The 16,406-nt window shown below is 40.4% G+C and overlaps 1 protein-coding gene across 1 annotated transcript in view; it reads left to right on the top strand.

Annotated features, from left to right (window-relative positions):
- The window catches only part of LOC109988390 (protocadherin-16-like), an 86,530-nt gene that overhangs the window by 16,584 nt on the left and 53,540 nt on the right, over positions 1-16,406 (top strand). The gene's annotated exons all lie outside the window — the stretch shown is intronic.

Below are 16,406 nucleotides of genomic sequence, written 5' to 3'. Positions count from 1 at the left end.
GGTATCGTGGCACTATCTCACAGCAGCATGGCTGTCTCGCTTTTATCTGGATTCCTGCAGCTCTAATGTGTAAGAAGGACATCTCCTGAGAAATGAATAAAGGGTTACTTGGTGTTTGTCTTTCAGCATGGTCTTAATGGCATCATGCACCGTTTGGACCAACTATTTGTACAGGCTGGTAGTACCCTGTGGCCGTGACGATTTTCTGTTTCTCAGCATTTTGAAAAACCCTGCTGCCAGAACTAATAAGAGCAGCGGTGTTACTGAAATATGTTTGACTTCTACTCAGATCACCAGAACTGGTATAGATAAATACATACATGTTACATTCTTGAAGCTTTGTTTACTGTGTACTTGAAAAGGTGTCTGGTTGGTATTTTTTTGAAACTTGCATGTGGGCATATTCCTTAGGAGAGACAGAAGGCAATTGATCTGATAGGCTGATATCTGATACACAAATTTAAAAACTACAAATAGAGGCAGATTGACCTGTGAAAAGATTGAGAAAAAGTACAAAGTAGGATGTGGATGAAAATAGCAATACAATGATTTACTTTTGAGCTGTCTTTCCAATCACGGATTCACTCTGTCCATTCATGAATTATTGAACCTTGTAATTTGCTTTCTAATTAGGCTGCTCTCTTGAATTATTATAACATTCTACCAACTCAATCAACCCCTTGGACCTTGATTCCAGTGGTTGCAACTGTTGTAATCAACTGTTGTCGTTTTTCTATTCCTAGCCGGCAGTTATTCTGGCACTAGGTGCAGGCGTAATCCCATGCCAGACATCACGGGTGGTTTTCCAGTATGCTAAAGTGAGTGAATAAGGCTTGATATGCTCATTCCGGCACGTTCCTCAAGGCTTGCTCGAACCGAGCCAAGATTCTCGGGGTGAGAGTCTCCCCACAGGGACTGTGATTTTCAGGATAATTGTAGTTGGAGTAAACCTTTTTTTTTTTTTTTTTGGCCAATGGAATATGAGGCCACTCAAATAGGACACACACACACAAGATGATGTTAGACCTGACATCACAACCTATTAATGGATGTTGCAGCAGATTTTTCTAATTTTCTCAATTTGCTTGCCAACCAACTGTCGAGATCGTGGAGCATTAAGTATTTACTCTGTCAAGATAGTGACAAAGTGAAGACTACAGTTAGCTGGTCCGGTAGGCCAAGCTTACATTTTTGTGTGATGTTATTTGGCATGAAAATCAGGTTCCATGGGTTTGTCATGTTCCCAACAGGGCAAGACGAAGGCAAAATGTTCTCAGAATTGTACCAATGTTTACAATAGATAACAATCACTGCTTGGCTTTGCAAATTATTATACTGGCCGGGCTGGCTTAGTTTGAATTTTAAGCAAGGAAAATTAGCAAGCTGTTAAAATTTGAATAAGGAAATCGATACAAAAGAACTGTTTGAAGCAATATGATCTGTGAGCATAGTATTGTCTTTCTCTTTGCTGCCCAAACTTCTCATCCCTGAATTAAAGTTTTCCAATTTTCACATTTTTGTTGTTTTGTCTTGAACCATTCTCTTCATCTGTTTTCCTCTTTTTCCTTTTTTTCTTTCTTGTATCCTCTACTCATGCACACATGCACATGCAGCACCAGTGTGTAGGCAGTTTCTTATCAGTTCGGCTGCTATAGTAATCTGTAATATGCTGCACTGTTTATGTAGCAGCAACACAAAGAAGTTATTTATTTCTTGGTTTCCCTGCTTTCCTCTACCTCCGCTTCCTTGAAATATTTCCCAGGCAGGAGAGGTTATGGTGCATTTGTGTGTGTGTGTGTTTGTGTGTGTATGTGTGTGCACTCATTTGATTCCTGTTCATATCCTGTGAAGGTAGAGATCATGAGAACTGCTTGAACTCTAGCCTGTGACAAAGTCGAAAGCATATTTAAAAGTCAAGCTTTTTGATTATTTAAAAACTTGTATTCGCAAAAAGAAGTTGCTGAAATGATCTGCTGTGTGGGGCCTGTTTGAATGCATTGATGTGCTTCCATCCATGTTTTACTTGGGTTTTTGAGAGGCTATGCATAATTTACTTCCTGTGTAGGTTGTGCCTTGCAGAGCTTCTTTCATATTCAATGACATGCTCGATTTGGGCATGACCTGCAGCCACTAGAAAGCCACTGCAGATCTCACAGAAAGTGACATGCCAAGAGTGAAAAGAAGTATAGCCTACCAAAACATCAAAAGATGAGCAGATGAAGAAACATTGGATAGAGAATGAATAAAACAATAATTAGAAATGAATACAAATAATTGAAAACTATTATACTAATATTAATGAAATGTTAACAAAAGAAACTAATAAAATGGAAATACACTTTCTGAGAAGTAGACTACAAAACAGAACGCTCTTTGCTTGTGTTTACATTCAAGTGCATACCTGTGTGTCAAACATGTGTGTATGTGTACTTGTGTAGACAATTGAAGCCATGAAACTTGCTTTCAGCAGGTGATGAATCTCCCCTGTGATGTTCACCATGTGGTTTCGTGGTCAAGCCTGTTCAACAACACTCAATCATCTTGACAGACACACAGATGTGTTCACCTGGGAGTTGTACAAGACATTGAGAACAGGTTGCTGGCATTGCAGTTACACTACATCATGGTACTTCATTGCATGTTGGTAGAGAACGGCAAGACAGCGTGCTTTTAAAATGGACAATTTTGAGGGATAAAGACATCCTGAAGATTTTGCTACTTGTTTTTCTATACTCGTCTTTAACTTGAGCTTTATCCCAAAGTAAGACTTGTACATTAGTGGCTCAGTATTATTAAGTATTTACAATTTTCCCACATATTCCCACAATATTCCAACAGTTTCAGCCATCAATATTGCAGTAAGTGGAATAGGAATGCAGATATTATTATCAAGATATTTTTCGTGCAGCAACCACAGATATAGGTGAAATACTGACCTGATAATGGGGATTTAATTCTGTTCTAGCAACTTTATCTTCCTGTAAAGCTCATATTTTGATTGACAGTCTGAAGTTTCTTGCCCATTGAGACTTGCTCGTATTCATGCTAAACGAAGGAGGAAAGACTAACACTAAAACATGTGAGGGTGGTGTGAAGTTGACTGAAATAGAGCAAAAACATGCAGGAGACAGGTTTCTTTTGACAGGTGGAGTTAGTCCTCCTGAACTTCCTGCAAAACCACTTAAATAAACACAGCCCCTCTGCCTGTCAGAGCAATCAGCCTCTTTAAGTTTGAAGTCCAAAGTCTGGGACCCCATGGCTAAACTCTATATGACTCTATAAGGAAAGAGTGATCATATTTAAAACATACAAACTGAGACAAATCACATTTGATAAACTAATAGAAACAGAGACATAAGGTGACTCAATAAAAACAGGAAGGTGTTCAGTTTAAGATTCCTGTAACACCGGGCCGGTGTCCCAGCTGGTATCGAAGTGAATTTTGCGCCCATGGAAACTGAAGCTAGATCTAACCACGGCCTCCACTTGGAGTTTGCACGCTCTCCTTCAACCCAGTCACGCAACACACACATTGTAGTTTTTATTAAGCTTGAAATTGTGTGGGGGTAGGATTAAATTTATTGTCCACTTGATGTCTTCCCTCCTGCCTGTTCTCCTACAGTGCCAGCTGTGCTTTGATACAGCCCTGCTCTGTTGAAACTTAATCTTGTGTGTTTTAATTAATCTGTCAGTGTGTTTAACTTGCCACGATCACTGAAAGAGAGGATAAGGATGCAGGTTGGAACGATCACTGTCACCACATCAGCCTCAGTTGCGCCGAACAGGTGATCACTGATGACAAATGGTCAGGTTCACACACAAAAAGACACCAGTGATCGAAAGTTTGGTGAATCTTTTCAAGCGGTTAACAGCTGGCCCCTATCCTGATACGCTTACTCTCTCTCTCTCTAAGGTTCTGTATTTCTGTCCCTCTCTTACCTCGTCACACACGTCTCTCAGCTGCCAGCGCTGACAGGATGTGTGTGACGAGGGATCAGGATGGTGTGTCTGCTATGTGAACTATTCTTATGACATCCATCAACACTTGCTACATATTCGTCACCTGTTTGTCACTGGAGGCTCAGATGGCATGAATGAAAAATCAATCATGGCTTTATGCTCATGCCTTAAACTTTCTTCATAATCAGGTGGGCTTTAGTTGTTAACTTTATGATATCATGTTAAAATGAATGGTTTGCTTTGTATTAGCCCACGCGTAGTAGTGTTCCTTTTTGAGATTGTAACATTGGTGTGTTGGGCGGTTTGGTCTGTCAGTCCAACACTGTGGTTAAACTACCTCAACAACTACTGGATTGAGTTTCATTTCATTTTCCACAGATACACATTAGAGAAAAAATACTAAGGAGGCACCTTCATTTCCCTTTAAACTTACTTTTTCTGTGTTTTTTGAAATATCTAAACCATTATTGGATGGATTAGTGTGAAATGTGATACTGCACATGCGTTTTCTCTTGGAAGTACTTTGGTGGTCTTCTTTCTTCTCAAGTAACATCATCAGGTTAAGCTAAGTATTACTAAATAAAACTGACAACAGCTGTACTTTACGTGAATTATCCTGTCTAAAAAGGAAATGTTAGCGTCCTGTCATGATAAACAATGATGTATGTATGATGTAAGCATTTAGCTCAAAGTGCTATTCTGAAAGTAAAGCATCAAAGAGCTGATAACTTTGTAGATTCTAGGTCTTGTTATGGTTGTTCTTTAGTGGGTGTGTGCTGCAAGAAGATACACGAGTTGTCCTTCTGTTGTATTTCTGACAGAGTAGCTCCTGAGGACATGTTGGCTACAATAATGATTGGAATGGAGCTTTTCGATCTTCGTAAGAAAAACAAACTAATGGTTAACTCCAAAACTAGTTATCACTTAAATTAGTCTATATACAAAAGATGCAAGACTTAAGAGTTAAGCGTCTAGATTCTCGAGATTCTTCTCTTTTCACTCTCTTTTTCTCTCTCCTCGAGTATATTTTTTAGTTGGAATCAGCTTCAAATGCTTATCACACAGACTACTTTCTAATGCATTTTTCTGCCTTTTGGTGGTAGTTGGTTTCTGGCCCAGGTTGTGTAAATTATTCCAACTCCTTTCTTTTTTCCCCTCAGAAGCAGTTGTTTGGTTCCATATCACTAGTTGTTGGCATATGCTGTGTTTGAAACCTATCACAGTGTTCATTCATGTGTGATCTGACTGGGCACTGCCTCTGTGGAGAGGATGGCCTTACGCCTCATTTAGCCCAATACTTTGTACCATATGGCAACGAGGGGTTTTCTTCTCTCACTCTCTTCTGACTGGTTTCTATTCCATTTATTCATCTCATCTGTTACTGAGTCTCACGCTTTCCATTGTGTTTTTCCTTGGTTTTAACATCACGTCTCATGGGCTTTAAAGGTTAAGGCTCCTTTATTGGTCTCAACTTTTCCCCCCCTCTGCTACTTTAAAGGAATCAATCTCCCATCAGTGTGTGAGACCATCAAGAATGGAAAGTATTTCTCTTTTTTCCTTCTGTTATTGTTGCTCAGAAATATGGAGACAATTCATTTTCCATCATGGTGCAGTGACATGTCTTCATTGTCCCAAAAAAACCCCCTCTGCCTCAGTGGACTTGTTTAAAGGTTAGCTTTACCAATAGTCAAAAATGCAGTATTTAAACACCTTAGTGGTTCTTCTTTTCATAGGAATTTAACAAATTCCCATCCCAATTTCCCAAATGCAGAGTTGATATTCATAAATTCCTGTTTTCTTCTCACCAACAGTTCAAAACTTTTTCGTTGTAACAATCAGAAAAACAAACACCAAATCCTTAATTTTAGGAAATTAGAAAACCGCATGCTGGAGCAATTTTTGGTCAATGGATGGTTACACAATTTATTATCAAATTGTTGCAGATTAGTTTTTAACAAGTCAATTAATCAACATATTGTTTCAGCATTTCTATAAAAACCTAACCACGCAACACGTTTGGCTGTTCTTGAATCAGATGTGATGAATGCCTGAGTATTTGGTGATTAAACCAAACAATAATGAATTCAAGTGTGTAGGGGGAAAAAAATTGGGATTTGCAAAACTTCGATTTTGCATGGAGGACACATTCAACTTGAGCACAAAAACACAGCCGAAATAGCTCCACTAGACAAAACACAGAGGTATCAAAAGGCTGCAGGCAGGATTGTCGATACACAACACAGACTTAACTACAAACACACACACACCTACAGCTTTTCTGTCTCTTCTCCTCGCCTATCTCTCTATTCCAGCTCTCCTGTATTGCTTCTGCATTGTGTTTCCTTTCAAACTTATCTGCCGCCCAGACATCCTTTCTCTCTCTTTCTGGACCTCCATTTTGTCACAGTTGTATCCCCTAATGCTCGAATCCTCCCTGTCGCCCCTACAGTGGATTGAAAGGAACACACCCACATGCGTGTAGACACACAGTCACACATTGTAATTGAATGCACACTCAATATTGCACACACCCAGCACACGCGAGCGGCAGGTGATCCGGGGGCTCTCCACAGTTCATTTGGTCACACTAATCTAATTTCGTGACACACTGAGTTAAGTTGGTGTAAATTAGTATGCTTCCTGAGTTTCTTTAGATTGTATTTGCCTTGGGAGGGGTTCTGCAGTTTGGGACAGCAGGTGGTCAATAAGTTAGGGTTGAAGGGCGATGAAGGCGCTGGTTTCCCAGTGTATCCGATTCTGTCATTGTGGCTTAACAGAGCTATAGATGTTAGATTTGAAGTCACAGTTGGGTGTGACCAGACATTTCTTTCTGTCATCAGATTGTTTGTGTGATAAAATATGTGAATGATTCATTTTTCTTTGTTGAGATTTTTTCACTACTCAAATGCACGATACACTTGTTGTGTGCGTTTGTGTGTGTGTGTAAGTGTTGTAGCACGGCTGTGGAGCTGCTATCAGGCTGACTCTGCTCCTCTGTTGTTGTGTCTGTCCCAGCTCTCTTCACGCTATTTATTTTTCCACTCGGGGGTCAAAGCCTGTGCAAGACTCTACAGAATATTTGTTTTCTCAAATGAATCATCCATTCAATCATCTCCCTTCGTCCTCTCTTTCTACCTTCCCACCTCAGGAACTCAAACGTGGAGCTAAGCTAGGGGAAGCAGAGTGGGAAACATCGGTATTCCAGATCTAGTGTTGCGTTTATGGTGCCAAAAGACACAATATTAAACAGTGCCGCTGATCTCGCCTGGTCTATATGAGATCACAGTAACGGCACCGACTTACACAGAGGATTTTATATTCAATATGGTCCACATCTCATTTCTCACTTTCTTTACATCTCCCAGATGCATTTCTGTCATGCGTGCACCTCATATTGTCTTTTCTTTTGACTTGGGCTTTTATACGGATAGTTCTCACCATGAGATTTCTATGAAAGGTTAGAGCAACACCAGAGAGAGAGAGAGTTTCCACTTTCCCAACGTGGAATTTTTAAAAAGAATCTATTACTGCTTCCCAACTGACTGTCCCTTGCTATTTCCCTTTTTGCTCTCTTTTTTAAAAAAAAACTTTCTGTGGATTCAACTGAGCTCTACATACTGAAGTTGTAGTATTTGAGATTCATCTTGATCTTCAGACTTTTTGAAGGTCTCTGTATCATCTCCCAGTATGTTTTACTCTTTAGATAGCTCTCCAACAAAGAAAAATCTTTTTTTGCATCATTTTAATTCTAAGTCAGTCATGTAGTGTTCTATTTATACTGGTTTTGGCCTGGTCTTGACTTGGTCTCGATTTAGGTGGTCTTGGGTCTAAGTGAACTACTACAGTAGTTCATACTGTTAAATGAGATAAAATGCAAAGTTATGTTGGTTGATTTTGATAGAGACAAACACAGTACAGTAAAAACCATTTTGCATTGGCAGTAGGGATAAGAACCACAGAAAAGTCCGACTTATTTCCACTTTGGGCCTCCGTGAATGTGAGCATACATGTGTGTTTGTGGTTGCTGGCTGTGGTCTGTCAGACAGGGCTGGAAGGACTACACGAGTGGAAATAACTTCAGTGTTTGACTTGGGCAACTGCTGTGATTTGTTTCAATGAACTTTACAAATCTTGAGCCGCCGCGGGGGCCAGGGGACAGGAGTGAATGAAAGAGTGCTGACAACAAATGGAGAGGCGATCAGGAAGAGAATTCAAATACTGGAACAGAAAATCAATTGACCAAAGAAAATTGATTGAAGACTTATTCTACATCCCAAACATCTGTCTTTTCCTTCAACAAAAGCCCCATCTCCAGACAGATAGTCGAGGTCCTCTCTTCTGTCGCCCACTGGACTCAGTGAACCCATACATGCAGAACAAACAGCGTATTCATTTAATAAGCAGCCTTGAGATTAGGAACAAACCTCAGTCTTTTTTTCTGTCAAATTGACTGCCATGTCAGTTTGTGTTGGATGATTTAGAATCTACCACTGTGTTTATTGCTGTCTCGTCTAGCCTTCTTATTGGGCCAAGGTCTAACAAATCAATCATGTCGGCACAAATGGCAATGATATGCTTTTCAATGAACACTCACAGCAATATTTGTAAAGCTCCACTGACATTAAAAAGCTAATAATATATCTAGAAATACATGCATCCAAGCTTTCCGTTCATCAATAATGGTTTGATTATTTCTCTAAGCTCTTGGTTTTAAATATCCTTGACAACTTTGGTCAATCAAACTTTTGCTTCAAGCTATTTTCTGCTACTTCAGGGTGGTCTATCCTTTTCTGACCAACCTTCCTGTAACTCATTATTAAGGAAAAGGGATTCTTCATAGTGCCTGTCACTCTGTCTTTCAGTATTCCCAGCCTGGAGTTGGTGAAAACTACTGTTAAGGACTACTGTACAACTAAGGGGTTTTTTTTTTGTATAGAGTTCATGTCTTTCAGTCAGCTCTTTCATAACATATTTTTGTTGGATTCTTGTAAAGGAATCCAGGATGAATCCTTCTGACCTGAAACAGTAGTTGCTATATGTTGTTTTAACCTCACACTGAGTACATTTACAGGAATCTGGCCTCAGTGATAGGTGTTGGCTTCGGCAAGGTAAATCATATGTTTTGGCCTGTCTTCTGTCCTGCTGTTGTAAGTGATTTAACTTTTATGGTAAGGATGATCCAGATTTAATGTCAATTCAGGAGAACCAAGATTTTTGTGCATGTGGCTCAAATTCAGCACTGAGGTTTTGGATCAGATTTACTGCGGCCTAACACACCCTGGTGTGCAGAGTACAGTTAAGGAAGTTCTTTATACTACTTGGAATAAATCTGCTGGTTTTGAAATAACATGTCCGTTGTGCAGAATTAAGCGGTAGAAAAGTTCCTAGATGATGTTTTCAAATCAACGTGTAGGAAAAAACGGCAGTAAACATTAACACACTTAACTGTACCGCTGTAAAAACAGAAGATCTTTACCCTGATACAGAAACATTGCTAGCACATGTATGAGACTGGATATTTGAAGCCAGCAAACACTCAACTCCCCTTTTGCTTGAATATGTTGAACTGCTGCCATTAAAGGGATCAAAGAAATTGTCAACAGGAGGGAGCTGCAGCAGCCATCTTTAAATGTCAACATCTGGTGTCCTTGCTGATGTCACTCAGTGCAGCCTAATGTTTTCACATCATGGCTCAGTGGAGCGCGACTGTTGCGGCAAGTGGGAACATTTGGTTAGTTGGAAGATGAGAGGGGAGATATTTGCCATTGAATCTGATGCCCCACTCATGTATTGGCACCCAGAATGGAGGAGGACATGTTATTGGTTACTAGCCATGTATCAGTAAAGGTGCTTTACAAAATGGGCATTTGCTTAAATGATACATCTGAAGCATTGTATCATTAACTACCTCTTTTGTAGATACATGTACAAATCAGTAGTATTTTATTCTCAAATATAAGGCCAATCACAGTTATGCATCTTACACAAGACATACAATCATGCTTAAGCATGGTATGGGACATTGCCAGTGTGACCGCGCCCTTATATTACATTTGTGTCCACTAAAGACCTTCTCAAACTTAATGCATAAATATAAATGTGTGTTTTGACCCCTACATGTACTTGGCAGTTGTGGCAACCTATCTCACAGTCCTTAGGTTGATTAAAGGTATAAAGTTGTGGGTAGTTACAAAAAAGTATAAGATATACAGTATATATAAGATAACATAAGATATGGCACGATATGATCATACATTACGATACATACAATGAGGTAATATATCTTACCTGACATATAGCTGGGACTCACTCCTTTATTTTAGCACTAAGGAGCCACTGAGACAGAGGTCTCTTTTCCAGGGGTGACCTGCAGCATGAAGACCCCAACAAAATATACCCGTGTATACACATTGTAAGAAAAGTTACATATTCAATTATAAACGCATATTCATACAACTACTTTCAAACCCATGCCCCTTTCTATGTGTTCACATTTTAAAATAGTTGCAATTACCTTCCTTTAGTCGTTCAGACAAGCTCTTTGAAAACCCCATATGATACCAGACTGGGCAGCTTTGCAGTCTTTTGAAAATCATTCCACATAATTGATGCAGCATTACTCAAAGCAGTGTTCTCCAATTTGAACACACACACAAACACACACTCATTTATGCATGTCCACACATCTATGCTTCCCCACAAAAGCTCAGACACGTGCACAGTGGCATACAACCACACCACAGGCAGACTGTTGGGAGTATTTTGTGCTTTGCTCCAGGGGACGATTATAGAGAAGCTGCTTGATTGCAAGAATCTTGGAGTGCCGGATCTGCCACTCTAATACCGGATACAAGGGCCTATGTGAATCCATATAAGGTTTTTTTTTTTCTCCTCCTGAGTCTTTGTTTCTTATCTAAAGAATGGTTCTTTTAAGTTGTTCAGATGGAGCAATTGAGAACAGAGGAAGTGAAGAACAGATGTCCTGCTTACTTGTGGATAACCTGTAACAAAAATATATGCATGCTGTATGTTGTAATAAAGCAAACTGTGACACTTATGAATTGCAACAGTCTGATCTTAACTGATCAAAAGCTGGTCCTTTTTGTACCTGAACATATAATACAGCGGTATTTAGCTACATGTAGTTATAAGGAGAAACCTGTCTTAATAGAGAACGACGTCTAAATGATGTTATAAAGCAACCAAAATCTGTTTTTGGCATATTTTAATATCCAAAGAGTTATTTTTTTCAAAAAAATGTCAAATAATGTTGAAGTTGTTTGGCTCTTTTAGATTAATAAAATATAATGATATACAAAAATCAATGGTTTAATGGAGCTATTAATGAGAAAAAATAATTATACTCTATGACCATTTTACAATTTAGATCTATATATATATATATATATATATAGCATATATGAAAGTACTGAGCAGCTCTGCAGTCGGAGCATCACAGAGAGCGAGGGTATGACAGTGAGAGGAGGGAATGATGGAAATGATGCAGCAGCATGTGGTGTGAAAGCATGAATGCAGGATGTGGCGGAGGTGCTGACGGTTACCATGACAATGAGAGACGTAGAAGGAGGTCAGAGGAGGTGGGGCCGAGCCAATTAATCACAGCTTACTTCAGTATTTGGGAGTGTGTGTGTGTGTGTGTGTGTGTGTGCGCGCGTGTCTTTGTGTGTGTTTGTGTGTGTGTGTGTTTGTGTGTGCGCTTGTGTGACTTCACCTCTATCTGTCTGAGTATGCCCTTGAAACAGGCTATGTCTCTCTCACGTTCACTGCTTGCACACACATTTACACACATACTATTTGTTAAAAGGTAGAGCAGTGCAGAGGGGAATTCAATGTGGAGCAGACGGCTAGTGGGCAGACCAGCTGTGCAGGTCAAACAACAGAATTTCCTAGTGAAAAAGAGAGAAAATGGACACAAATATTTCTTTGTTTTAGCTCTCAAAGCCCTGTGATTCTCTCTATTGTGCAGGATACATTATCTTCTACAAAATGCCGACTGAGGATTGTATCAAAAAATGCCACAATGAAGCTCCAGAAAGACTAATGATTGGATGAAAAGATGATGGTGATGACAGGACTTTTTTCTGTAATTGCAAATAAATAGGACCAGATGAGAACGAGTGCAGACTGAAATTCGTGTGTAGGGGAGGAATCTTCCATTTAAAGATGTTTTTCATGGCTGTCACGGGGAGAGTGGGGGTCATGTTATTTTAACTGGGCACAGAGACAAGCAGGCAGACTCATCATTATGAACATTCACCCTGTGAAGGATTATCACCCATTACTTCATCCATAGAGTATGTGTCTATGCATGTGTGTTTGTGTGTGTTTGTGTGTGTGTTGGGTGGGGAGAAGCAGGATGGTTTTCAAAGGGGTTGGAGCCAATATGCAGCGGTAACCATGGTAACAGGATTCGCAGGACCACAGGGAGGGAGTACAGAGGAGAAGGGGGTAGGAGAAGGAAAGATGGGGAGACAGAGGGAAATAAGGGGGAGAAGGATTGTGGTCTGTATCTTATGATAAGGGTTAATGTGAATTTCTGCCTCACAGAGCCAAAAAAAAGAATAAAACCCTAGCTTGGTTTCTGGGGCCACTCAAAAAAAAAAAAAATCAAAGTACATTTTAAATCTAATTAAAATCAAAGATTAAAGAGACTTCAGAAGGAAGGACGGAAAAATGTGTCAGAATTTGAAAAATTACGTAATCATACTGTGTGTGAGGTGAATTTTCACAGCCGAAAGGATCTTTATCCACCTCTTTGGGAATCAGGCTTTAATGCTGGGAAACATTCTGTGTTTCTTTTCCCTTCTTTACACACAAATGCACAATTTGTTTGCATAACTGCATGCACAATTTTTAGACAGATCGTGTCTGGTACATAGATAAGTGTTGAGCTTGAATTCCCAACATTTAAAGTGGGACTAAATTTGAGGTTAACGACCCTCAGCCCGCAGAAAAGAAACAACATGTGCGGTTTTTATTTGCATCACCTTTAAATCCCATGTGGTCCACCGCTGCTTTGAGGTAAACTGAGGTAATTTTGCTTTCCAAAACTGTAAATACTCGGTGCATGAGCCAGTTTGACTGGCACAGCAGTAGGTTCGGCCTGATGGTTTGAATTAGCAGAAAGGTAAATTCACATTCATTCTTGTCCGGCCTGGCTTTACTTACGCCATCTTTTCTTTCTTATCAGAACTGATGGTTCAGGTTTGTTTCAGCTCAACTTCCCCTTTTTTTGTCTGTTTCAGTTCATAACAGAATCTTGACAAGGACACACACACACACACACACACACACACACACACACACACACACACACACACACACACACACACACACACACACACACACAGTATACACAGCCTCCAACTGTGGCTCTAAATGGAGTCCTTTGTTTTCTTAATTGTCAAATGAAACATGTCACTCTATTTGAATGGGACACTCATACGCCAGCTGCCAGTTAACCCAACAGAGAAATGGGGCCCTTATTCATTTAATTAAAGACACGAGCCCCTTCCCCCTTTAAAAAAACTACTTAAACATGCTTGAAAGACCCCTCTCTCGCACACACATATGTGCATGCACACACACAAAGAGGAGAGGATGAGGAGAAGTTGGTGCAATCTTTTGTCTGTCACAGAGTGCGGCTGGATGGATGACCCCCCCCAGCCCCCCCCTCCTTTCTTCATCTGGTAACAATCACCTCTCAGGCTGCCTCAGCCTCTCTGCTTGTGTGTGTTTAACCACGTGTGGCGCTCCCAAGCATGTAGATGTTAGGACAAGCATGTGTGTGTGCATCCATGTGTGTTCATGTGTGCGTTTCTAATCCCCAAGTGCCACTAGAAAGCCCCATCCATCCCTGTGCTGTCTGAGAAATATGAAGGTGGAAGAGGAGGAGGAGGAGGAGGAGGAGGAGGAGGAGGCAGGGTCCTGCTTCTAAAATGGAAAACTACAACATAGAATAGATTGGGCGCCTTCTTTCTTCTTTTTTTTTTCCTGTGGGTGATTATTCTTTTATATTTATTTGCCAAGCAGACGTCCAATTTCACATCCTCCATTTTACACATTAGTCTGGCCTCTCTTCCAGCTGCCTCTCTCTCACAGCAGAGTGGATGTGAACCCCGTAGCGAGGTCCAGGCTGCCCACAGCTCCGCACAAGGCACACCTATATTTCACGCAGTGGGAGCTAATTCTACTGCTTGTTCCTTGATGAATGCTGCAAGATGTTTTGTAAAGGACGGATCATTTAGCTTAATTAATGTCCTCTTGCCACACGGCCCTGAAAACACATAATTAAGGTTCTGAATTCAGAGCGTTTTTTATTAGGTTAAGACTCAAAGGAGTGAGGGGTGCCAACATGTCTTTTAGTCCAGTCAATGGATTGTTGAGTATTTCAGAGCAGGTGTTATTTCTCAATGGGGAGTTAAAAAAAAAAATCCATGACTCTGTATAGGACAAATAAATCACAGAATCCTGAAAAGCTTATTCATTAATGAATGCCGGATTTAAACCTGTATCCTTCAAATAGATTTACATCTTTAAAAGACAAAACAGGTTGTTCTATTTTTGGAGGAAAGTTTTCTATTTTCCTAACCGCCCATTTTCACATCATCTCATTTTGGTTTCAGTCATGGCTCCAATACTGCTTAGCTATGTGCACCGTGTAATAAAGTAATCTGGCTTCTTCTTCCCCCCTGCCAGCTCATCCCGATGATTTAAAGGACTCTAGTCAGGTCCACATTTTCGCAAGGTTAGGTTTGATGAATAAGACCACTTTTGGCTCGGCTCTCTAGGCGTCTCAGAGTATAAGTGTGTCTCTCTCTTTTTCGCCTTACATCAGCGAGGCATGATATACACCAGAGAGCATTTGGCTGAAATCCTAAATGTGATACATTGGGTCACCAGGGAAACCGATACAATTATGCACTCATGTCTCTTCAGGCCGAGTGCAAAGAGAAAAGGACGGATCGAAGCTAAAATCCGAACCCGGGTCTGAGCAGAATATCTTGCTTTGAGGTTTTAAAATGTTCAACCAAATAAAACAGACTGCACTTTCGCCCCCAGAAAAGTAGTAGAGGACGTAGAGATGAAAATGGGATGGACAGGCGTGCAGGTGGACTGGCAAACACACTATACACTCGATTTCATGCTTTTTCTGTCTCAATATCTTGGTATACAAGGTTAATGCATTGCTGGTGGTCTTCATGGAGTTGGCGTGCTGAGTGTTCCATTTTAATACTGCTATGTTGCAAATTGCCCACCCACACACACACACACACACACTAATGAGCACACACACAAACACACAAAAAACTGAACATCCAACAAAGATCTTCAGCCAAGATAGAGGGGAGCTGTGGCAATTATTCACCTAATAAATCAGTCATTCACTCATTTTTGTATGTATGCGCTCACTGTGCAGCCTTGCCTCTCCCCTGACGCTGTTGACCTCTTCACCCACATTCAAACACATATGGACACATTTTTAGTGCGGTCTCACAAATAAAAAGGCTTGTATAATCACATGCATGGAGAGGTCCCCTTGGCTGGTACACAAAAATGACACACACTTATTTCATGGCTGACAGCTTGCGTATGGAAAGACTGAACTTTTGCAACCAAAAAACAGCCCAGTTTAGGCTTCTTGGACAGTCTCCTTTGGATTCTTCTGTTGGGTGGAGCAATAAAGGTATGGGTATCTAAGACCTGGATCAAGGGCGTAAACATTCTGGCCTGGTTTAGCCATCAGTCTCTACCATTTTTGGAAAGCTAGCATGGAAGAAAGAGGGGTGGGGTACTCCTCGTGTCCCTCTCTAAGCCTATAGGGTTGGGCTCAGCTGGGCAAAAACAGGATGGCCGTGTCAGATCTGGCGGAGTTTCTCAGGTGTGAGAGACAAAGGGACATTTACATCCCAACGTGTGTGACAAAATTACAGCTGACAGCTCCATCCTCCAGGCTTAGCCGCAACTTCCACCTGAATTCATATTCATGCAGGACAGAAATAGACAAGAATGCAAAGAAAAGTTTGAATGACATTTAGGAGCTGCCAGGTTTAGTATCAAACAGAATGAAAAACTTAAAAGTTGATCTCATTTTAGCTATAACAAAGTATGTAAGGAAAAACATAGCATGTTTGATAGATGTTTGAATATATAAGGACCAACAGGGTACAAAATGTTTCTAGCAGCTAAGGTAAATACAGTATAAAGAGAGGGGCCGATGCACAGATGGATCATATCATGGGACAGACTGAGACGTAAAAGAAGTGGATGAAGCCTCTTGGATGTACTCAACTCTACTGGTTTTAAATGTAAGTGCAGTTGTAAGAAACCATTTTAGAACTCAGACCCATTTCCAGTTTAATAGTTACCTTGTTTACTATTTTCTCCTATGTTCTCAATTGCTATTTTCACTTATTTTCAAAATA

This window comes from Labrus bergylta, chromosome 14 (genome assembly GCF_963930695.1).
Source record: "Labrus bergylta chromosome 14, fLabBer1.1, whole genome shotgun sequence".
Lineage (NCBI taxonomy): Eukaryota > Metazoa > Chordata > Actinopteri > Labriformes > Labridae > Labrus > Labrus bergylta.
The sequence above is the reverse complement of the archived record's forward strand: the minus strand, read 5'-3'. Positions and strand labels throughout refer to the sequence as shown.